We start from the raw sequence: 6,401 nt of genomic DNA on the forward strand, positions 1-6,401 counted from the left end.
CAGTGCATGAGGTTTCCCCTTTCTCCACATCCTAGTCAACACTGTCATTTCTTGTGGTGTTGCTTTTAGCCATTCTGACAGGCGTGACGTGATATCTAATTGTAGTTTTGATTTGCATTTCCCTGATAAGTGATGGTGTCCATCTAATGTGTCTGTTGCCCAACCTTATGTCTTCTTTGGAAAAAAAGAAGTCTAGTTTTTAATTGGATTATTTGGTTTTTGGGTGTTGAATTTTATACGTTCTTTATATATTTTGGATCCTAACCCTGTATTGAATATGTCATTTGCAAATGTCTCCTCCCATTCCATAGGTTGCCTTTTAGTTTTGTTGATTGTTTCCTTTGCTATGCAGAAGCTTTTAACTTTGATGTGGTCCCAATAGTTCATTTTTGCTTTTTCTTCTCTTACCTCAGGAGATATATGTAGAAAGAAGTTGGTACAGCTGATGTTACAGAAGTTACTGCCTGTGCTCTCGTCTAGCATTTTTATGATTTCAGGTCTCACATTTAGGTCTTTAATCCATTTTGAATTCATTTTTGTGTATGGTGTAAGATATTTTGTGCATTTTTGTGTGTGTCCAGTTTCATTCTTTTGCATGTAGCTATCCAGTTTCCCCAACTCCATTTATTGAACAGACTGTCTTTTCTTGGACAGTCTTTCCTGCTTTTTTAAAAATTAATTGACCATATAGTTGTAGGTTTATTTCTGGGTTTTCTATTCTGTTCCACTGATTTGTCTATCTTCCTGCCAGTACCAGAATGTATTGATCACCACAGCTTTGTACTATAACTGGAAGTAAGGAATTCTGCTGTATCCAACTTTGCTTTTGTTTTTCAAGGTTGCTTTGGCTATTCAGAGTCTTTTTTTGGTTCCATACAAATTTTAGGATTGTTTGTTCCAGTTCTCTGAAAAATGCTGTTGGTATTTTGATAGGGATTGCATTAAATGTATAGATTGCTTTGGGTAGTATATACATTTTAACAATATTTGTTCTTCCAATGCATGAGCATGAAATGCTTTTCCATTTCTTTGTGTTATCTTCAATGTCCTTCATCAGTGTTTTATAGTTTTGGGAGTAGAGGTCTTTCATCTCTTTGGTTAGGTTTATTCCTCGGTATCTTACGGTTTTTGGTGCAACTGTAAATTGGATTTTTTTTTCCTTTTTTTTAACGTTTTTTATTTATTTTTGAGACAGAGAGAGACAGAGCATGAGCAGGGGAGGAGCAGAGAGAGAGAAGACGACACAGAATCCAAAGCAGGCTCCAGGCACTGAGCTGTCAGTACAGAGCCTGACGTGGGGCTCGAACTCACGAGCCTGTGAGATCAGGAGACTGTGAGATCATGACCTGAGCCGCAGTCAGACGCTTAACTGACTGAGTCACCCAGGCACCCCATGGATTTTCTTAATTTGCCTTCATGTTGCATCATTTTTGGTGTGTAGAAATATAACAGATTCCTGTATATTCATTATGCATCCTGTTTATCAGTTCTAGTGGTTTTATGGTGGTCTTTTGGGTTTTCTATATAGAGCATCATGTCATCTGCAAAGAGTCAAAGTTTTACTTCTTCTCTGAAAATATGAATGCCTTTTTTGTTGTTGTTGTCTGATTGCTGTGACTAGGTTTTCCAGTATTATGTTGAATAAAAGTGGTGATGGTGGACATCCTCGTCTTGTTCCTGACCAGAGAGGAAAAGCTCTCAGGTTTTTCCCCATTAAGGATACTAGGAGCTGTGGGTTTCTCATATGTGTGCTTTATTATATCCAAACCCTACTCTATTGAAGGTTTTTACCATGAATGGATGCTGTCCTTTGTCAAATGCTTTTCTTCATCTATTGAAAGGATATGGTTCTTATCCTTTTCTTTATCCATTTGGTTATTTTTTCATCCTACAAGAAGCCATAACTTTATTAATGATATAAACAGTACATATTTCAAACTAAGCTGCATTTATTCTTTTGAAACACACAAAAATGAGCCCTTGTTTTCAGATGGTTACATTGTTAATTTCATAATAAGATTTATAGTATCATTACTGTTGTTCTTCAGGGCTTGGATGTCTTCGCTCTTGACACATTTGCATGTGACGTGACTAATTCTGAATTGTTAACATCTACATATGTTTCATCAACCTCTTCCTCTTCACTCTCCGCTTGTACAGTTGGAATCTGTGTTGAATGTCTGAGACAACTTTACCTTGAACTTTGAGTTTCTCAACATCTTCTAGTCATGCCTGCTAAGACAAAGCCCTGGCCTTGGCTTCCCCCAAAACTATGTAGGTATCTGAAGCTAAGCTCTTGTAGACATCTGGTTTTGTGATGACATAGAGGATATTCTTAGATTTCCACATAGTGACGCTATCATAGACCCATTTTGGACATAGCCTTCCATACCTTGTTTTATTTCTGGCTTTGTTTTGTGCTGCTGACTGGTCCTTCATCAATTTCAGCTGCTGCTGCCAGCCAGGCTTGTTGTGGCATTGCCTGCATGCAATCTTGTTTCTCAAGCTCTGATGCTGATCCATCACTGTTGGAATGTGTTCCAGACCTTAACTCAGTCTAGAGCCAGGGTGACTGCTACTGTATAGCAGTAATGTTTTCTGTGGGTTCACCTGGCATATTGTGCAGGGAACAAAGAACCAAGAGGACAGCAGAAAGAGAGTGAACAAGAATATGACCCATGCCTGTTGCAGAAGGATTATCCTTTCTTTTACTGATGTGATATAGCATGCCGATTTGTGAATAATGAGCCACGCTTGCATCCAAGGAATAAATCCCTTGACCATGATGAATTATTATTTTTTTTAATATACAGCTGGGTTTGGTTTGCTAATATTTTGTTGAGGATTTTTGCATCTATGTTCATCAGGGATATTGGCCTGTAGTTCTTTTTTTTTGTGGTGTCTTTATCTGGTACTGGTATAAGGGTAATGCTGGTCTCCTAGAATGAAATTGGAAATTTTCCTTCCTTTTCTATTTTTTTGGAATGGTTTGAGAAGAATATGTATTAACTCTTCTTTAAATGTTTGGTGAAATTTATCTGTGAAAGCATCTGGCCCTGGACTTTCTTTGTTGGGAGATATTACTGATTCGGTTTCTTTGCTGGTTATCAGTCTGTCCAAGTTTTCTATCTTCCTGTTTGTTTCAGTAATTTATATGTTTCTAGAAATTTATCCATTTCATCCACATTGTTCAATTTGTTGGCATATAGCTTTTCATAATATTCTCCTATAAAAGAATACTCTCTGTATTTCTCCTATAATTATCTGTATTTCTTCTCTCATGTGATTTTGTGTGAGTCCTTAATCTTTTCTTTTTGATAATTCTGGCTAGAGGTTTATCAATTTTATTAATTTTTTCAAAGAACCAACTTCTCGTTTCACTTATCTGTTCTACTTTTTTTTTTTAGTTTAAATATCACTTAATTCTGCTCTAATCTGCATTTCCTTCCTTTTGCTGGCTTTAGGATTCATTTGTTCTTTTTCTAGCTCCTTTAGGTGTAAAGTTAGGCTTCTTTCTGGACTGGTATATACTACTTTTGTTCTGTCCTAAAGTTTTTGGACCACAGTGTTTTCCTTTTCATTTGTTCCCATGTATTTAAAAAAAACTTTTTTTCCTTATATTTTCTGGTTGGCCCATTCATGGTTTAGTAGTATGTCATTTAACATCCATGTATTTGTGGTCTTTCCAGAGTTTTTCTTCTGGTTGACTTCTAGTTCATAGCAGTGTGGTCAAAAGAGGTTCATGGTATGACTTCTGCCTTAATGTTTGTTGAGACATGTTTTATGATTTCATGTAAGATCTATTCTGGCAAATGTCGCATGTGGACTTTAAAAGAATGTGTATTTTGAGGGGCGCCTGGGTGGCTCAGTCGGTTAAGTTTTTGACTTCAGCTCAAGTCATGGTCTCTCAGTTCATGAGTTTGAGCCCCACATCAGGCTCTGAGCTGTCTGTGCCAACAGCTTGGAATCTGGGGCCTGCTTCGGATTCTATGTTTCCCTCTTTCTCTGCCCCACCCCTATTTGTGCTCTGTCTCTCACAAATAAACATTAAAATTTAAAAAATATAAAAATAAATAAAAATAAAATAAAATAATGTGTATTTTGCTGTCTTAGGATACAATGTTCTGAATATATCTGTTAAGTCCATCTGGTCCCGTGTGTCATTCAAAGTCATTGTTTCCTTGCTTATTTTCTGTTTAGATAATCTGTCCATTGATGTGACTGTGGTGTTAAGGTCTCCTACTATTATTGTATTATTATAGATTAGTTCCTTTACATTTGTTTTTGTTTATGTTTTTGGGTGCTCTCATATTGGGTGTGTAAATATTTACAATTCTTAGATCTTGTTGGATTATCCCCTTTATTGTTATATAGTGCTCTTCTTTGTCTCTTGTTAGTCTTTGTTTTATTTAATTAAAAAAATTATGTAAATCCAAGTTAATTAACATGTGGTATAATAACAGGTTCAGTAGAATTTAGGGATGCATCACTTACATATAACACCCAGTGCCCATCCCAACAAGTGCCCTCCTTAGTACCCATCACACATTTAGCCCATCCCCCCACCCACCTCCCCTCCAGCAACCCTCAGTTTGTTCTCTGTATTTAAGAGTCTCTTATGGTTTGCCTCCCTCTCTGTTTTTATCTTATGTTTCCTTCCCTTCTCCTATGTTCATCTGGTGTGTTTCTTGGATTCTGCATGTAGGTGAAATTATATGGTATTTGTCTTTCTCTGCCTGACTTATTTTGTTTAGCATAATACACTCTAGTTCCATACACAATGTTGCAAATGGCAAGATTTCACTCTTTTTGACTGTCGATTAATATTCCATTGTGTGTGTGTGTGTGTGTGTGTGTACACACACACACACACGCACACACACACACACCACATGTTCTTTATTCATCAGTTGGTGGACATTTGGGCTCTTTCCATAATTTGGCTATTGTTGATATTGCTGCTATAAACATTGGGGTGCATGTGCCCCTTCAAATCAGCATTTTGGTATCCTTTGGATAAATACCTAGTAGTACCATTGCTGGGTTGTAGGGTAGTTCTATTTTTGACTTTTTGAGGAAGCTCCACACTGTTCTCCAGAATGGCTATACCAGTTTCCATTCCCATTAACAGTGCAAAAGGGTTCCCCTTTCTCTGCATCCTCACCAACATCTCCAGTTTCTTGAATTATTTTTAGTACAGCCTTTGTTTTAAAGCCTAATTTATCTGATGTAAGTATGGCTATTCTATCTTTTTATGACATCTATTTGCACAATATATGTTTCTCTATCCCCTCACTTTCAATCTGCAGGTGTTTTCAGGTCTAAAATGAGTCTCTGTAGGTAGCCTATGGATGAATCTGATTTTTTAACCATTCTGTTGTCTTATGTCTTTTGATTGGAGCATTTAGCCCATTTATAGTCACAGTAATTATTGACAGATATGTATTTATTACCATATTCTTGCTTGTTTTGTGTTTTTTTTCTGGTGATTTTCTCTGGTCCTTTATTGTCTTTCTTTCTCATTTTGATTATTTTCTTTAGTGATATATTTGGATTTCTTTCTCTTTATCCTCTGCATGTTTATTAGTGCTTTTAGATACTTGATTTCCTTTAGGGTTATATATGACCTCTTTGGCAAAGAGCAGTCTATAATAAGTTCATAGTCATTTACGCTTGAACCCATTCTTTTCTGCTCTCCTCTCAACCAACAACCCCAAATTCTTAATCCATTCTAGTATCAACTCTAAATCCCAAAACTCACTATCATCTAAATGTAGTGGGGGTGAGACTCAAAATATGATTCATCCTGAGGCAGAAATTTCTCTCCAGCTATGACCCTGAGAAACCAGACAAGTAATATACTTCCAAAATATGGTGGTGGGACAAGCATAGGACAGATACTATCATTCCAAAAGCCAGAAATAGAAAGCAAAAGGGATCAGGGGTCTGAATCAAGTTCAAAACCTATTAGGGCAAATTCCTTTAGATTATAAGGCTCAATAATTATCTGAGAACACTTTCAAATGCTTTGTTTAAAAATCTTTTCAGTTAAATATCCATTCACAAATCCTACCTTCCACATAACACAAGAACACAATTCAGCCAAGTTTTTTGCCACTTCCCTCCAATGTCTAATAACATGTTCCTCATTTCCATCTGAAGTCTCACCAGAAATACTCTTAATGTCCATATTTCTACCAACAACTTCTTAAATGCAATCTAGAATTTTGCTAACATGCACTTCAAACTCTGCCAGCCTCTGTCCACAACCTTGTTCCAAAGCCACTTCAACACTTTTAGGTATTTTATAGCAGCACTCCATTTCTCAGTGCCAAATTCTGTAGTTTTCAGGATTGTTCAGAGGAAGAGAACCAATAGGATGGATGGATGGATGGATGGAT

At 36.7% G+C, this 6,401-nt stretch overlaps 1 pseudogene; it reads right to left on the minus strand.

Moving 5' to 3' along the window:
- Positions 1-1,994: 1,994 nt before the first annotated feature.
- LOC122237608 lies at positions 1,995-2,617 on the minus strand (annotated as a pseudogene).
- Between the last annotated feature and the right edge of the window lie 3,784 nt (positions 2,618-6,401).

This window comes from Panthera tigris, chromosome B1 (assembly GCF_018350195.1).
Source record: "Panthera tigris isolate Pti1 chromosome B1, P.tigris_Pti1_mat1.1, whole genome shotgun sequence".
Classification (NCBI taxonomy): Eukaryota; Metazoa; Chordata; class Mammalia; order Carnivora; family Felidae; genus Panthera; species Panthera tigris.